Source organism: Tenrec ecaudatus, unplaced genomic scaffold (genome assembly GCF_050624435.1).
Source record: "Tenrec ecaudatus isolate mTenEca1 unplaced genomic scaffold, mTenEca1.hap1 Scaffold_602, whole genome shotgun sequence".
Lineage (NCBI taxonomy): Eukaryota > Metazoa > Chordata > Mammalia > Afrosoricida > Tenrecidae > Tenrec > Tenrec ecaudatus.
The window spans coordinates 1,527,048-1,543,530 of record NW_027459485.1 but is presented as its reverse complement, the minus strand read 5'-3'; the positions used below and the strand labels follow the sequence as shown (position 1 = coordinate 1,543,530).

Here is a 16,483-nt window from a genome sequence, read left to right as displayed (position 1 = left end):
GTGTTAGTTCACATCCTGCATTTCCCACCCTAGGCTTATACTCAAGTCATCAGTTTTTCTAGCTTCCCAGGTAATAACTAGGTACCTAGGCTTATACTCACGTCGGCTTATATTCAAGTATATATGGTATTCGTTTTATATACATTTGTATTCTATTGGCAAGTATTTTGTTAACAATTTTTGCATCTGTGTTCATTAAGAATATTGGTCTGTAGTTCTCAATTCTTGTAGGATTCCTGCCCTGTTTGGGTATCATATTTATACTTGCTTCAAGAGGTTGCCGTCTTTTCTAGGTTCTGGAAGATTTTGTGTAGGATTGGTGTCATTTCTTCCCTAAATGCTTGCTAGAATTGTCCTGTGAAGCCATCTGGTCCAGGGAATTTGGGGTTGGTAATCCCTTGATATCCTTGTCTATTTCTTCTATTGCTATGGGTCTATTGACATTCTTGATGTTCCTCTGGGAAATTCAAGGGAGGGATTGTTTTTCAAAATTTGACCATGTCTTCCAAGTTGTTGAATTCATTGGAATACAGTCCTTCGTAATACTCTTTAATTATCATTTTGAATTCATTAGAGTCTGTTGTAATGTCCCCTCTTTCATCCCTCATTCTTGCTATTGAAATTTGTTCCCGTCTTTCTTTGGTTAGGTTTACCCACGATATGTTGATTCTGTTTATCTTTTCAAAGAACCAACTTTTAGCAGCATTAATTTTTTCCATAGTTTTCTTATTTTCCCTCTCCTAAATCTCAGCCCTGATTTTTATTATTTCTTTTCTTTTGCTATTAGCACGATTGTGCTGTTGACTCAGCCCTAGTTGCTGTAAATTTTGTGCCAGCATATCAATCATATGGCTTTCTTCTTTTCTCAGGTGTGCATGTATTGCTATGAAACTTCCTCTGATAACTGCCTTTGCTGTGTCCCATAAGTTTTGGTACGTCTTATTCTCATTCTCATTGGTTTCTAGAAATTTCCTAATTTCATCTATGATCTGAGCCAGTACACACTCCTTTTTCAGTAGAGAGTTATTCATCCTCCAATTGTTTGCCTTGTTTTATTCATCTTCCTTTTGCTGATTTCCAGCCTTATGGCACAGTGGTCAGTGAGAGAAGTCTATATGATATCAATGTGCTTAAATTTATGCAGATTTGACTTATGCCCCAGCATGTGGTCTATCTTCGAATATGTGCTATGTGGGCTTGAAAAGAATGTGAAATATTTTGTATTTTCATGAAAAGCTCTGTAAATATATATCAGGTCAAATTGACTAATTGTAGTGTTTAGATCTCTGGCCTCCTTGTTGAGTTTCTTTCCCTGTGATATTTCTTTCTCAGAGAGTGGTGTATTGAAGTCACCTACTATAATTGTTGAGGCTGTGACTTCCTTTTTCATATTTTGAAGCATTTGTTTGACGTATTCAGCAGGTCTGTCATTTGGGGAATATGTTTACAATGCTTAGTGGTTCTTTGCCTACTGTTCCCTTGAGCATTATATAGCGTTCCTCATCTCTTTTTATGGTTTGCACTTTGAGGTCAGTTTTATCCAAGATTACGATTGCAACCCTTGTTTTTTTTTTTAATTGCTGTTTCTTTGGTATGTTTTTCTCCAGCATTTGATTCTCAGCCTAGTTTTGTTTGTAGTCTTGACATGTGTCTCCTGTTGGCAGCAGATTGATTAGTTGTATTTCTAAACTAGTCTAAACTAGTCTGCTAGCCTCAGTCTTTTAATGCCTGAGTTTAGTTCATAGATATTCAGGGGTATTATTTCCATCCGTGGACTCTGTGATGTCATCTTACACCTTTTGTGTTGGGTGTTTTCCCACCTCCCTTTCTTTTTAATGTAGTGTGTGTGTGTGTGTGTGTGTGTGTGTGTGTGTTTCATTCTTGACTTCTTTTCACCCTTAATCCAATGCTATCTTGGGGGCTGTTTTCTCTTTGTTTCCCTCTGGGTGAGGTTGTTCTCTGTGGCAGTCTCTTACTTATGCTTGGTGAGTGCTGTTCTTCTGCCTATACTGGATCGACAAGGATCCAGGCTGGGTTTCTTCTAATGTATTCTTTGAGTTTTTCCTTCTCTAACAAGACAATTACTTCTTCATCTATCTTGATCAGTAATTTGGCTGTGTAGAGTATTCTTGGGTTTGCATTATTTTCCTTCAATTTTTGCAATGTTGCTCAACAACTCTCTCCTCTTCTTCATAGTGTTCTCTGATACCCTGTTTCCCCGAAAATAAGACAGTGTCTTATATTAATTTTTGCTCCCAATGATGCACTAGGTCTTATTTTCAGGGGATATCTTATTTTTCCATGGAGAAGAATGTGGTACACGTTTATTGTTTATTGTTTTATTAAAAGAGACCTCGTACTACCTGTCTGCTCTGACTGCGCTGCAGCCAATAGTGAGCTGCGTGGTGGTGCCCACCACTATGATCCAGAGTCCAGAGTTACGGTAGCTTCGGGGGGTGCTGATTTTTGGGGAGGTCTTATTTTTGGGAGATGCCTTATATTTCAGCCCGAGGCAAAATTGTAAGTAGGTCTTATTTTGGGGGGATGTCTGACTTTTGGGGAAACATGATAGGTCTGAGCATATTCTTATTTGGGAAACTATGTGATTGCTTGTTTTTCCCTAGCTCTTCTCATGATTTTCTCCTTTTCCTCAAAGTTGGATAGTAAGTATGATGTGCCTTGATTTCTTCTTGGGTTTCAATCTGACTGGTGTTCTTTCAGCTTCCTGAATGGTTGCCAGGTTTTCATTCATTAAGCTCAGGAAGTTTTCCTCCAAGAATTTCCTCTCTGTTGCAGTTGACTTCTTTGTGGTGTCTTCCTCTGGTAATCCAATAATTCTAATGTTGTTCCACTTCATAGCATCAGACCTAGCTTTTAGGTTCTCTTCAGCTTCACTAATGATCTTATTAGATTTTTGTTCGCATTTAAAGTCTCCTTGGCTGTCCTCTAGGTCACTGGTGCAATTATCTGCCTCCTCCAGTCGATTCTCGAGGTCTGCGTGTCTGCTACTAGTTTTTGTTATCTCTTCCCTGATCTCTTGTATTTCCCTTTGGTGTATGGACTTAATCTCCTCTTTCATTTCATCTTTTTTCTGTATTGTTTTTCTCATATCCTGTATTACTGCAAGAAGTATTCTGAAAAATTCTTTATGTGGCAGATAAATATCTGCTTCTTCTATGCATGTCGTTCGGTTCAGGACATCTCTGCCATTGAAGTTTGTTTCTCATGTTTTTTTGTTGAGGTCATTGGGCCTGATTGCTGTTTGTTTTAGAGGAGCCAGGTGCCATTTTTCAGGGAGTCAAAGAGCACTGGCTCTCTCTGGGAGACTCGTAGGAAAGCTTCTTCGAACTGCTACAGCTAATTTCACTATGGAATTAGCCAACCACTTTATCCTCCTGTGGCTTCACTCTTTCCCTAGTCAACAAGTTGGATGGGCCTCTCCGGAGATGCTGGTTGGGTTGTTGTGGATCCACGAGGATGGTGCTTTACTGGGTGATCTCACAAGAATCCATGATGGTGTGGCCCATGACGGCTTGGGTTGCCACAGGTGGCATGCAAAGGTGCCCGCTGCAACAGGAGTGTCACAGAAATCTGGTTGGTTGCCTGCTTTGGTATAGAGCACCGTGAATGGTGGGCGGAATTTCCCTGATCAGGTAGATCACTGCATAGGTTAGGCAGAGGTTCCCACTGCTCCGTGGAAAGCTGGTGAGTGTTTGATAAGCTTTCTTAGTCTGTGAGGCACTACAGCAGGCGGGAGGAAGCTCCCTCAGTAACGTGGGACCACAGAGGATGGATAGGAGCTCCCCAAGGCACACAGGCAGGATTTCCCCCAAAGAAGGGGTGCCGAATTTCTCCAGCCATGTCTTAAGCACTACAGAGGACCGGCAGGTGGGCTTTTCCAGGGAAGAAGTTGGGCAGGATATCCCCTGTTGGAGTGTGGGTGGGCTTTCCCAGCTTCCGGTTATGCTGCAGAGGGAGGAGCTCGCCCAGCAGGGTTGAGTGCAGGCATTAATGCCCTAGGCTAAGGGTAGTGGTCAGGATGTTGGCAGTGCTGTGTGAGAGAAAGGGGAAGAGAAAAAGAGAAGGAAAAAAACAGCCCACTGAGACAGGGGGATAGGGGGGAATAGAGAGAAGAGAGGGAAACTGAAGCATCAATATAAATGAACCTGATCCTTGACCATGGGGCTGGAGGGGTTTAATCCCTGCCCTGAGATGGTGTCAAACTGTCGCTGTGTTGAGATAAAGCCCCTGTGTTGGCTACAAATGATCCTGGCTCCAGCCAAGACAGTGGCCGGGCCAAGGTAAGGTGACCAGATTTTAACATTGGTATAGCGGGACACCATTGATAAAACTCATATTCTGGTGAAATTGCCACATGGCAGCCGAAAACCGTACATACCCTCACTTGTTGTCCATTCTTTCCAAAAATTGGGACTTTTTAAAAACACCATAGACACGAGAAAAAATGTTTAAAAAGCGGTACGTCTGGCCACCTTAGGCTAAGGTCAAACCCTAGCTGGCCTCCATTGTGGTAAGCCAAAAGACCCAGCTCCTTAAAACCTATTGGATCTCTGCCTACTTATCTTTCTGATGCTCCTTCTGAGACCTGGCGGTGTGGAATTTCCCTCTTAGTGACTCTCCTGCACAGATTTCTGTGGAGTTCCTCTGCTATGTGTTACTCAGTCGCCATCTTCCTGGAAGTCTCTACCATCCATTTCTTAACAGATTTTTGTGAGAACTTTTTTTTCTCTCCCACTTAAAATTAATATACTTTTCCCCTCAAGAGACTGTAATTTACCTTTGTAAATTACAGAAAAATGGCTTCAAAAATTCATGGAAAATTCCTTTACCTTTTAATCCTATTTCCATGAGTTATTTGTGGCTCACTCATACATGTTATTCCAGTTACTATGGCTCCATAAGAAATTATCGCCAACACTTAATGGCCTAAAATAGCAATTAAATATGCTCATAGATTTTATATTTTGTGGGAAGGAACTCAGACATAGCATAACAAACATGTTTCTTCTCTGCCCTATGATGCCAGGGCCTCAGCTACACACCTTACTGGCTAGACCAGAAATGTCTGAAAGCTCGCTTACCATGTGGCTGCCTGATGGGCCAGTTTGGGCTTCTTCACAGTTCAATGTCTAGTGTCCCTCCAGAGTACGTTTCCTAAAGGAGAAACCAGGTAGAATCATACTCCTATAGTCCCTGGGAGCACTGCTGCCGTATTCATTAGGTCTGAAGAGTCCCAAGTCCCCCATCCCCAGGTGCACAAAAGGGAAAGTGACCACACACCTCACATTCCTTCACGAAGGGATCTAGGGTCCCTGAGTAAACCGCATGGAGTGCATAGCTGACCTCTGGCTACATCAAGGAGAAGAATCCTACGTAGCTCCATCAATCAAGGCCGATTGCCACAAAATAGAGATCAGGCATGCCTCCACCCTCCATCATTCTTTACCCTTTTCTGATAGTAACTGTTTCTTCCACAGCATTCTACTTTTGTGCTGTGTTCTATAATCCATTGCACTGGTCGCACAGAGCTCACAGGCAATACTCACAATTAAGGGAGCTTTTTAGAGAACTTAATGGGTTACTACAAGCCAAGATCAGAAAACACTAAGGATACAGTCATTGGTCCACAGTATCATCTCGCCTCAATCAAGTCTTTCTCTAGTCCTTAGTCTCTGTGTTGCTCTTCAATTCTGTCTCGTGTCTCCTTGCCTCAGCCTCTGACTTTGCCTTGTTCTTTCAGTCTGTCCAGTAATTTCTGTTTCACAGCCTCTGGTTCCTCTTGTCTTTAGACAGAGATCTCATTTGTTCTCCACTGGTAGTTCTTTATCCCTTAAGTTCATGGGATTCCTCTCTGTTCCTGTTCTAAGATAACACATCCCTATGGCCAGGGAAGTGGCAACGAAAATGAACCAGTCCACTCTGTTTTGTGTTAGACATGCCCTATTTGCAAAGTCCCACCTAATCATCAATGGGAATCACAAAGACCTAGACAGAAGAGCCATGCCAAGAGACTTCACACCACGATAGTCCCACAGACAGGCGCTTCTTGCCTTCTTACCCTTAAATCTACAAGTGAGAGCTGTGTCTTGGGAGATTCGCCTCTAAACCCTGGCAACCAAGTGTGCTTTTTACAGTGCATTTCCTCAACTCCTGTGCAGACAGACCACTGCAGCCAGGTGCAGATTCAGGGCAGCCTCCCAGCATTGCCTGTCTGTCCTGCAGCCCCCACACTATGTGCCTCATTGGGCCTCAGCCATCCATGTGGCCCTTCTGCTCTGCTGGGTGGCATTTTGTTTTAAGATGATGGCAACGCCTTGACAGTCAAAGCTGCAGAACCCTCTGGAGAAAGGACACCAGTGAATTGCTTTTCTTGCCCACACCCCATCACTGTGGTGGACTTGCACACATTCCTGTTGAGTCAGGTGTTGGTGATCTGCATTTCTCCTCCACATTCACTTCACTTTAAAAAAAAATTTAGCCCCTGCTATGATTCTAGTGATAGAAGGCGATGTAGGATTTAAGAAAGCTGAATTATCCCTGTCATGTTTAACTCACTGCATAGTTGGAAACTTATAGTTTGAATGTTACATGTTTGCTGTCAGGAATTGAATTTCCTTTCCACTGGGCATCCTGCAGACCCTGCGGTGCTGCATTGTTCCTTGGGCCTTGCTGTGTAGCATGGGGATTGCAGGGCCATCTCTACTCTGCTTATAGGACCTGCAGGACCGCAATGATGAGTTGCAGGCTGCGCTGGAAGGCCTACAGACATGGATGCACAAGACACAGAGTAGCCCATCTAGTTTCCGGCCAGATGGATGCCTGCCCCCAGCAGATTGCTCCGAAGGTAGAGGATCTTCTTGGGGAAAGGGTGGAGTCCTTGTTCCAGCAAACTGGGCTATCTCTCAGACCTACCCGTAGTTTGTGTCATGGGCCACTTCCAAGCATCATAGGGTATATTGAGGCACAAACACCTGCCCCAGACACACTGGCACCACCCGGCTGAGTTCCTTGTAGCTGGGAATTTATGGAAGGGGATGGGGGCTTTATCAACTGTAATGAAATGGCAGCAGTTATGTGATCTCACAATGACCTCATCAGAGGCATGTCCATCACTCGTAGATGTTCCAAAGCCACCTCCAGAGTTGTGATTAAGATGAAGGGACTTGGTGGTGAGGTTTCAGCCTAGGCTAGAGACAGAGAGAGTGAGGGTATGTGACAGTAAATAAAGGAGCTATATTTCCTTTGCCCAGGTCACAGACCAGTCTCTATACAGATTGTCCTCTGAGCTGTAAGCTGGTTGATGTGAAAACTCTTTTAATAAAAGAGATAAATTATATCTAAAACATATTAATGACTCCCTGATGTTCAGAGAGAGCTTGAGATTTGTCCCCTTGAGTGTCAGAATTCCTCAGAATAGACCTGTGCCAGCGGCGCCTGCGCAGGACACAGGTCAAGCAATGGAAGCAGTTGGGACCTGTGTGCATAGGCATGCATATCTGCTTAAAAGTAGATATCTCTGGCTTCAGGATCCTCTTAGTGCTGAGGTTTATGACAAATTCCACCTACAATGTAGACTGTGTTTGATTAATCTCAGCTCCTTCAAAAGACAAGAACAAGGAGGTAACACAGCTGCCCTAGAATTTTGTCATAGTCCTGTATAGCCAGGGGTTGGTTCTTGGATCAGTGCCCCCAACTGTGCATCAGCAGACACCGTGGCAAGTCTCTCAGCCCTGCTGCCAAAGCTCTGATACACAGTGGTTTTGTGTGCTAAGTTTTGGCCACTCCCTCACCCCAGGGAGATCTGTGGACACTGACAGGCCACTCCCTCACCCCAGGGAGATCTGTGGACACTGACCTGTGTATCTTTGGCAGTTGAGCATTTTGCATCCTCCTCCCTCCCAGTTTTGTAGTGCTCTAAAGCTATTTATTTAATAAAATGTAAATGAATTATAGCTAAAAGAGCCAACCTGGGAACCTTAAGTTTTCTCTGAATGTGGGTACAGCGTCTTTGGACCCCAACATAACCTGCTCACCTGCAAATGGCAGATTGGTGTCTTGAAATCCTGTGAGTCAACAGCCAAAGGCCATTAGACTCATTTGGGAAATGTGGGATGGAGCCTGACACAGCCAGCTGCACCACATCCAGAGATGCCAAGGGTGCTGTGACATCCATTTAAGGCATCCTACGTATTCTTCCACACAACAGACAGGTCAGCCATCCCCAGGGAAATGGACACTGTGTCCCCTCAACTACACAGAATTTATGGCCCTCAGCACGAACCACTGACCCAAAACCTGGGAGACAAGGCCCTGAAGTCTTGGGTCTGCTCGAGACTGGGGACTGCGGCACCAGATCACAGACCTAGGCTTCATGCCATCGCTAATGAAACCTAGCAGTTTCACAATGTGGCCTTTTTATGTACTGTCCTCCCATCCCTCTGATGGAAACCATTTTAGAAGCAGCACCAAGGCTCAGTTGACCCTTCCGATGTTTGTCTGCTGCTGAGAGAATAGTAAGAAGCTGGGTTGCAGTAAGCCTAGTGATGTGGACTGTCCAGCCTCACGGACCTCCTGTCAGCCCAGGTGACTGCGCAAGTTGACAGTTCTCAGTTTCCAAGGCAAAGTAATTCTTTCCAGAGGTTCTCATTCAGGTTTTTGTCTTGTCCCTTATGTCAAAGTTTGTCACCATTTTCAGGGTGACAATGAGAGTAGAGGATGACTTTGCCACGTCCCATCCTTGACACTGCAAAATGAAGACTGAGTCATGGCATAAATGCAATTCTGAGTCTCAGACCAGCTCTCTTCCAAGCCCTAGCAACACACGTAGTTCAAAGATGTGCCTTGTGTGCCTGGTGTGCGGAGTGGTGATTCAGGTCGGAAAGCGAGTCCTTGCAGTGCTCTCAAGCACCATTCCTCATTCCACACGTATGGAATGTGCCTGACTGCTTTATTTATTATTATTATTATTGTATTTTAAAATCATTTTGTTGGGAGATCTTACAAGTATAACATTCCATAGTTAAATCACATCAAACAGTGTTGTACAGTTGCTACCACAATCGGTTTCAAAACATTTTCTTTTTCTTGAACTCCTTGATATCTGCTCCCCATTTATTCCCTCCTTTGCCCACCATACCCCGCCCCAGGAAACCTTACTTTATTTTTTTCCATATCTTGCACATCCAATATATCCACTCACATACAATTCTGTTGTTCGATCCCATTGAGTGGGGTTATTCAGTCATCAGTGCTCTCAGCTCCCTGTTATCTCCTCCCCCCTTCCCGTACCCTCAGGGAACCGTTACTCCATTTATTGTTTCTGAAGGGTTATCTATCTTAGATTTCATGTATCAAATGATATTAAATATACGATGAACCTACATCAAATCTGATATGATTAAAGAGGCAAAACAAATAAAAACCATAATCATAAGGGGAGGGAATATTAAGGAACTAGAGGATAATTATGTAGTTCATCAGTGCTATACCACACCCTGGATTTATCATCCCTTCCTGTGTCCCTTCTGAGCGTGACTGTCCAATTACCAGAGGGGCTGTGATTTCTGGGTCTCTACTACATCCATGCCCCTTCACATCAATTTGGTTGCTTATCTTTTGAACTTCTGATACCATTTCTCCTCAACACCTCATGATCACACAGGCTGGTGTGCTTCCTTGTGGGCTGTTTCTTACCTGCTAGTTGGGCACTTATTTAACTGCAAAGCATCTAAGACCCCATATGCTATTAATAACCAGGCACCATCAGCTTTTTTCAACCACATTTGCTTATGCACCCATTTTGGCTTCAGCAATCATCTGACCAGTTTATCGAGCAACACACAGACTTACTGCCATCAAGTTGATGCCAACTCATAATGACCTTATAGGACATGGGAGACCTGCCCCTGTGGGTTTCTGAGACTGTAACTCTTGATGGTGGTTTCAAACTGCTGACATTTCAGATCACAGTCCAATGCATAAACACCATGCCACCAGAGCTCCTACATATCCTGAAACCCAGCATTATTTGTGTGATATAATAATGTGGAGGAGGAGGAGGCCAATTTGAAGTCTTTAGCTAATAAACAGGCCATGAGGTGTGTCTGGCCACCTTCACACACAGTGAGGCTCATTCCCAGGCATCACACTGCCCAGAGGCATGTGTCACCAGGTCACCCCACTTCTTCCATCTCCCCACCTCCTCTATGATCCTGGCATCACCAGGGAATAAACTTGAAGTGAAGTACAAGGGGGTCTTACATTCATGGACAATTCCATTATCTTTTTCTTCCGTGTTCTGGAGGTTCTTTGAAGTCCCTTCACACGATATCACTGCCACTTTGTAGGAACTTGAAGGGTGTGATGGGCTGCAGGAGCCTCCTGAGCAATCTGTTCTGGTGAAAGTGTGAAATGGTTCTAAATGAGTGTTTCCTAACGTGGGCAATGCTGCCCCCTGGGGGGCACTGGAATAATCCGTGGGAGCTGCCAAAGCAAATAACCTACACCCTATCCTGGATTAGGGATGGGCTATTGTATAAAAGTTAATTGCCAGAGGGTTGCTGGGTAACTATTTTTCTGAAAATTGGACAGCTGACCAAATAAGTTTGAGATCCTTTATTCTACATGGATACAACATAGCAGATCACCAGTGATGCGTGCTGTTGTACGCCAGTGCGGCAGGACTCCACCATCACTGCCTTTCCCTTGAAAAAGCACATGTAGAATCTGTGCTTTGTTGTCCCTTGGGAATAGGAAAGCTGTAAGAAACCTGTAATATCCTCACTGAGCTAAGCTGAGATTTCCTCTTCTTCGCAGGCTTTTTCACATGCGTTACAGCTCCTACTCCAGTGAGCCTCGAAACGGAACTCATGATGGAGCAGGTGAAAGAACGTTACCAAGACGTCAAGAGCCAGCTGGAGACGAAGGTAGGTGTGAGGGGTGCCCGAGGGGGAGCCTGGGGCTTCCTTTTGTGCACAGAGAGCCGTGCTTAGTGCTGACCCTTCTCCAGGCAGCTGCCTTGGATTTCTCTGGTTGGTGAGCGGGGGCACTAAGAAGACAGTTTGAGGGAAATACAAGCAGAAATGACTGTCAGTGCCTGGCCCAAAGTCGCTGGGGGTTGGCATGCTGAGTGCAGCCCTGCCAACTGCTGTGCGAGAATTCACACCACCTACCTCATTCTTAGCATAACTTATCCTTGGCTTTGCCTCTCGTGGGATGCTGCATAGTTTCTCAGCCAGGATTACCCTGGCTCACAAGGTCTTCTCAGATGAAGTTAGCTCCTGCCTCTCCTTAGATGGTGACTAAGAGAATGTCCGCACACATTTGCCATGTGCCGCGTTCTTTCTACTTTCAGGACTCAGAGAGCCAGCCACTCTGTTTCCACCGGGACCTCTGAGCTCCTGGGTGCAAGTTACTTACCTAAACGGAGCTTGCCAGCCAACGGCCAGACAATATCTTCTCCCACGGGAGGTTATCCAACTGGTCCAGACAAGGCTGTGCCTACATCTTGAGCACTGAGTCTTGGGGATGTCACCGCTGCCTTTTCATCCCTGACTTCTGCAGGCCTCAGCTCCTTGGCATGCCCGACAACCTTGCTGTTTCCATGTCATATTGTCAGGGGCTAATGTTTCTCTTTCCCGGTAAACTACAAGCAGGAAATTGAACTAATGAAGAAAAACTTTGAGAAGGAGAAAAGGGAAATGGAGCTTATGTTCAAAAGTGAAGTCAGCATGCTAGAGAGCCAGAGAGCAGACCTGGAGGCGCTCCATGCACAGTCTCAGGATGCCCTTTGCAGCCTGCAGGGGCAGCTGTGGGAGATAAGGAGTGGGGGCCCACATTGCCCCAAGGAGTTGGCCACCTTAGCTCAGTGGCCAGACGAGAAGCTACGCCTGAGACACCAGCACGGACTACCACAAATCAGGTCTGCTGCCCTGTTTTCTTCTGAGTCCTCCTTCAGTCTGAAGTTCTTCCCAAAAACCCACATTAGATATTTAATTCAGGAAATGACTCAACTGCAGTGCATGCTAAGTGGGTAGTTTTTCTCTGGCCACAGAGAGGAAGGTAGGAAAAAATAGGGCTTTGTATGAGTTGTTTTAACTTAAATTAGAAATATATATATTAAAACTTAAGTTATGAAGTAATTTAGTTTGTAGACTACTTTTAACACATTCATATTTATTTTCTGCCTCAGACTTCTCTGTAGCAAAGGAACAAAGTAGCAAAGCATCTTCCTTATTTAATGTCATGTTCTAATTTTCCAGTGCACGCGGTAGCATGTGGGCAAATGGAGAAAAAGGCTAAAAGCTCCTTTGCAATAGGGAGGCCAGTTATCTGCAAAGGTAGCTTTTCAAAGCTGTCCTAAGCGAAAGGAGCCCTGCTGGGGCTTTGGGTTAGCATCAGGCTGCTAACTACAAGATTGGTGATTCCAACCTCCCAACTGCTTTGTGAGAGAAAAACAGACTTGCTCCTCCAAGAAGAGGGACCATCTGAGAGCCTCGGCAGCAGTTTGCTCCATCCTGCAGAGCATAGGAGTTAGAATTGGTTTCATGGCAGCGAGTTGCTGTGTCATCACAAAGAAAAGCAATGAAAGATTTCTTTGGAAAACTGAGCGTATCAAGTAGGTTTCACTTAGTGGAATGATAACTGGTTGCTGCCAGCGCATGCCTATTTATCATGACCTCACTCTCCCACAGAGAATCTTGGCCCTCGCCAACTTGGACACCAAGCGGGCTAGAGCCCTGCTGACCAGACCTGCAAAGCCTCCTTGGGAAGCATTCTTAGCTGGGAACATGGCTCGGGTTAGAAGTGGCACTACGATGACCACAGTGGACCAAGCCATCTCCCGTGTCCTGTGACCTGGGGAGGTTGATGATCCCAGAGCCAGTCTGCCTTTCTGTCATGGTGCAAGGACATTGAGGCAGCTTGAGTATGGGCAGTAAAGAAAATCCTGGACTACTGAATTGTACCCTCTTCTGTACCCTGCCTTTCTGTTCCCCAAAAGATGACCACACAGTGGCCTCAGACCTGGGCGTTGCAATAACACATACTGCCCGCTAGGATGATCCAGAGCTTCCTCCTGAGAATTTTGCTTCATAGTATCTGAACCTGTGAACTGTCTGGTAAAGGGCGGGCTACTGTCCAGAACACCTTATAGACCATTGCCACTATTCCCAAGCCCTCTCAGGCTCTAAGAAGCAGCAAAGGGACATGTCTGGTCCCAGGAGTTTCCTTAACTGGCTGGAAGGCTGCTCCCACCCCCATTCCCACCCCATGTCATGATTGTGAGTCGAGCCATATTGCATGACTCTGATGAGCTGAGTTACTCTTGTTCTCCCAGGCTGACTGCTCTCAGCTGGGCCTCACTCCACCTCAGTGTTATTTTCCTGGGGCTTCTAAAGGCCTCTTTCCTAGATGTTTAAAATACTTTTTAGAGTAATTTCGACTAAAGGTACTTTTTTTTCCACTAAACTTTAGGCCAGTACTGCCCAATACAGCTTTCTGTAGTGATAGACATATCTTGTGTTTGCCTGCCCATTACAGGAGCCACTGGCCACATGGGGTCACTGAAAGTGACTGATGTGACCAAGAATCTGAGCTTTGATTTTATTCCATTTTAATCCGTCTAAATGTAAATTTAGTCCCATTTGACAAGTCGTGTCTGCTGCATTATCAACTAGATCCTGTGCATGCACTCTCTGAGCGCAGCTGGCACGAGTAGCGAGGAGTTGTGCACTTAGAACGTGCGCTTGGGCAGGCCTTTCTAACCCTGTGATACATGTGACATTCGTGTTTCTGAGCCAGGTCCATGTGAAAGTTTCTGTAGAAAGGGGGCAAAGGCTGAACTGAGCCAGAAACTCCTGTGGATGGAAGCAGCGCACTTGTTACAGCAATGGGACTGTAAAAAGAAAAAGATGCTTCAGAGGCAACTGCAGCTAGTGACAGACATGGGAGCCCAGCTGGACTTGGACAAGGGATAGAGAAGAGAGGCAGAAGGAGATGCTAGCCCAGTGCAAGAAGCAGCAACGCAAGTTGGGTGGGGGGTGGAGGGTGGAGGGTGGCAGGGAGGGCTGATGAGTAAAGAGCAAGCTAAAATTTGCAAAGTGTTTGCACTTGAAAAGTTAGAAACCACATATAGGAAGCAATTAAAAGGGCTTTCCCTGGAGGCAGAGGGGCTGAAAGCCTTCTTGAAGGAGGGAAAGGCAACTGCCTCCAGGCCTGCTGAGGTCCACAGAAGTCAGAAAGGAGACGGGACCAGCAGGGTCAGAACGTGGAGAGGCTGAGTTCCTGCGTATGCCAGGGAGGCATCTCACTGCAGATCCTGTCCAGAGCCCGGTCCCGAGAGCAGCCCCACAGCCCAGAGGACCCTCTGCATAGCTCACTATCAGGGCCATCCCATCTTGGTGAATGATATAGAGGTGGCTCCTGCTCCTTTAGAGACATGGGTGATCTATGCTATCCCCTAGAGGGGCAAGGCCCATGTTCCTGGAGAAACCCGTACCTTTGGCTAGCAGCCTTGCTGGTCAGAAGCAAAGATCATCTGAGCAGCAGGAGTCCAAAGCCACAGAGCAGCCCTTACTGGACATGGCTGGACACAAGCTGCCCCTCTAGGAGCCTCTGTGTCTTGGAAGGTGAGCATGGGGTAGGGACCACTAGGACAGTACAGCAGAAATTAGAAGATGCTGTACCGATAACAGAAGGTAGAAACTGTGCTGGAGAGAGAAAAGAATGACATGAAAACCAGGCTCCTACAGCTGGAAGATAAGCTTCTGGCTAGGGAGAAAGAAGCAGACTCGAGAGAGAATAACAGGTTTGCCCTCTATCCATTCTTAAACAAGTGGAACTGAGTCATCTCAGTCCCTGATGACTTGATTGCATAACCCCCTTTCCTCCTAGCAGGCTGGTAGACTCGGCACCAGGAGAATACCATGTAGCCCAGGTGTGCCCAAGCTTACAAGCCCAGTCTGGCCTGTACTCGGGCCGTGGTGTTGCTAGGTGCTGTGTGAATGCGAAAAGAGAAATTTTCCATACAGAAACCCCCAGAACTTCACCAAGAGGACTGCTGTGGCTTAGACTCAGGTTTTCACTATCTCTGTCGGCAGGAAATCTGTGCTTGTCTCACGGGGCCCACGAAAGACTGCCCTGAACCCCATTTCATTCCTTTGGGGTCTCTGAAGGTCTCTGCCTGCCAGCTCCAAGCACCTTCCTTTAGCCCCACTGTGTGTATTTATTGAAAGTGTCCTTGGCGCAGATCTACTGCTTCGTGAATTCTGTGAGAGCCCCAAGAACTGACTGGGACACTCGGATGTTGGCCGCAGAAGCCAATGCCTTCTAGAGAAAGCTGAGCTGAGAGGGAGTTCTTAATTCCACCAGCTGGGCAGGCTGCTTGAAAGGCCACAGGTGGAACTGGCCTTCTCGCTTGAGGACTTTGGCTGGCAAATGCTCTATCTCAAAAGCCTGGGATATAGGAAGGCCTTTCCCAATATTTTCCATAGATGGACCCATGTCCCTGAGTGGCTTAAAACAACACAGATTTAATATCTTACAGTTCTAGACGCTACAGGTCAGAAATAGGTTAAAATTTAGCTAATTTCTTGACAGCTTAGTTGCATGTTAGCTAGAACTGAGAGCTAAATTGTACTGTAATCGAGGTGTCATCAGGGTTGTGCCCCTTCCAAGGGGTTCTAAGGAGAACCCATGTACTTACTTTTTCCACCTTCTAGAAGCCACTCACATTTCTTGACTCGTGGCCTCTTCCACTTTTCAAAGCGTCCAATGGCTGGCTGAATCTAAGGCTGTGCCTCTTCTGCCTCTTTCATTTAAAAGGACCCTAGTCTGTACAATAGGCCCACTAGAATAGTCCAGAATAATCTCATTATCTCACAGTCAGCTGATCAGCAGACTTAATTTCATCTTCAACTGTAATTCCCCTTAGCCATGTAACATAATATTCACAATCGGGAATTAGAACATGAATAATGTTTTACCAACTGCCATCGAGTTAATTCTGACTCATATCCACCCCAAAGGGCAGAGTAAAACTGATCCCTAGGGTTTGTGAGGCTATAAATCTTGATAGAAGCAGAAAGCCCCATCGTTCTCCTTTAGAGCAGTGAGTGGGTGGGTCTTTTAGCTGCTGGCTTTCCAGTTAGCAACCTAGAGTGAAATGCAGATGAATACAATACCAACTGCACCACCATGGCTTCCCAGAACAGTCTTTAGGTGGTCATTAATCTGCCAACCACAGTAGTGATCTGGATGTTTTTTATCTCTGATACATTCATGATCACATATCTTTGGTGTAGTTAGGTGTGTATTTTTTAAAATATTTTAATGTTATATGCAATAAAAAAGTGTACTGCTATGATTTTATAAGAAATTGATCAGATCGTTTTACCAGCACCCAAAACAAGAAATAGAACCCTCCTGGATTCCCCACACATAGCCAGTATCCTGACTTCTAACT

At 45.5% G+C, this 16,483-nt stretch overlaps 1 pseudogene; it reads left to right on the top strand.

Moving 5' to 3' along the window:
* The window catches only part of LOC142436761 (ninein-like protein), a 71,468-nt pseudogene that overhangs the window by 41,008 nt on the left and 13,977 nt on the right, over positions 1–16,483 (top strand).